General features: G+C 48.9%; 1 non-coding gene across 1 annotated transcript; it reads left to right on the forward strand.

Moving 5' to 3' along the window:
* Window positions 1-1,118: 1,118 nt before the first annotated feature.
* LOC125586713 lies at window positions 1,119-1,225 on the forward strand. The gene has a single exon (XR_007323249.1). It is a non-coding gene; the product is annotated as a small nucleolar RNA R71 (small nucleolar RNA).
* Window positions 1,226-1,756: the final 531 nt, after the last annotated feature.

The following is a 1,756-nucleotide window of genomic DNA, read 5'->3' on the forward strand; positions in this document are numbered from 1 at the left end:
TTCATGCACTTTATTTCCTCTTTGTCCTTACGAGTGGCCCTTGCTGGAACAGGGTAAGGGACCTTAGGAATGTATTCGCGAGGCGGAACAGCCTCTGGGATCGGGAGCACTGCTTCAGCTGGTTGTTCTGGCCCTGGCGAACTTGTTTCAAGTGCTGGTTCTGTATTCCTCTCATCTGCCTGATCGGCTGGCAGTTGTTCCGACTCTTTCTGCTTCCCTTTCTCAGCCGTGGTGAACCTCCTCCTTTCTGGCTCGGAAAGTTGCTTCCCGCTCCTTAGCTGAACCACATTGCACTCCTTGGGGTTTTTGTCTGTTTTACCAGGTAGAGTACCTTGCTGCCTCTTGACACTCTCAGCAGTCTGAGCTATCTGAATGTCCATCTGTCTCATATGGCTTGCGACATTATCGTACTTGGTGCTCAAATCTCCGAACATATGGTTCATTCTGGTATTGATCTCGGTAGTGACCTGGTTCAGAGCTTTCCCTTGGAGCTGTTGTCCTTGGAGGAGTTGCTGCAACATGGTTTTAGTTTCATCTTGCAGAACAGCGACAGGGGTGGAAGTGCGACCTGATTTTTCTGGTGGTTCTGCATATGAGGTTGATTGTTCTGTGGTTGGCTTAGAACATAGGTTATGGGTTGATAGTTCTTCTAATACCCCGCATACTGACCTTGGTTGCTCTGCGCCAGATTGTCCTGCTTAGGCCAGAAAAGCTGTGGATTGTTCCTTACGTTAGGGTTTGGGTGGTAATTCTTCAGCTGCCACCCTTGCCCATTTACGTAGCTCACTTCCTGCTGATCGTCTCCTGCTTGTTCAGCTTCAAATGCCTTGTTGCCTGCGCTCTTCTCAGGAGCTGCTTCTTCCATTATGAAAACCTGGCTCTGGTTTCCCTTAAGCAGTTGGTCCACCTTTGCCGCCTGGTCATCTATACTGTTCACACTTTTGGAGCGATCATGCTCCTTGTTCTTATTGAGTGAACTCGAAGCCATGTTCTCAATCAGCGCGAACGCACCAGGTGTGGTTTGAGTCATGAAGTCTCCGTTACTAGAGGAATCAAGGGTGTTCCGGAACTCATAGCTCACTCCATCGTAGAACACCTCCAATATGTAATCGTCATCAAACCCATGGTGTGGGCACTCTCTCTGGTACTCTTTGTACCTTTCCCTAGCTTCATGAAAAGGTTCATCAGATTTCTGCTTGAAGTTGGAGATTCTATGCCTCAGAGCCGCAGTTTTGGACTTGGTGTAGAAGTGGCTCAGGAATGCTGATCGAACCTGGTCCCATGAGGTTAAAAAACCGGTTGGGAGAGATTGCAGCCAACGAGAAGCTTTCCCTTCGAGAGAGAATGGGAACAGCGTGCATTTGACATAATCCGGTGGCACTCCATTAGAGCGAGAAAAATTGCAAATCGTCTCAAAGGCCTCTATGTGGTCCATTGGTATGTCTGAAGTGAGGCCGCTGAACGTGCTCTTCTGTACCAGACCTATCAGTGCAGGTTTGATCTCATAATCTTGTCGAGTACAGGGTGGAGGGTTGATGGGAGAGCGGTTTGTAGCGAATTTCCGCTGAAGGTTTCGCTCCCCAATAAGAGCACCACGCTCCTCTCGCTCGGCGTTCTCGGCTGCTTGTTCATGAGCAGCTTGTTGTTGATTTTGGATGGTTTGCTGCATCTGCTGTTGCTGATTCTGCATTTGTTGTTGAATGAGTGCCAATGCAGCAGTGAGGTCATCCATATTGCCGTGATCACCCATGTTGGT

This window comes from Brassica napus, chromosome C4, assembly GCF_020379485.1.
Source record: "Brassica napus cultivar Da-Ae chromosome C4, Da-Ae, whole genome shotgun sequence".
Classification (NCBI taxonomy): domain Eukaryota; kingdom Viridiplantae; phylum Streptophyta; class Magnoliopsida; order Brassicales; family Brassicaceae; genus Brassica; species Brassica napus.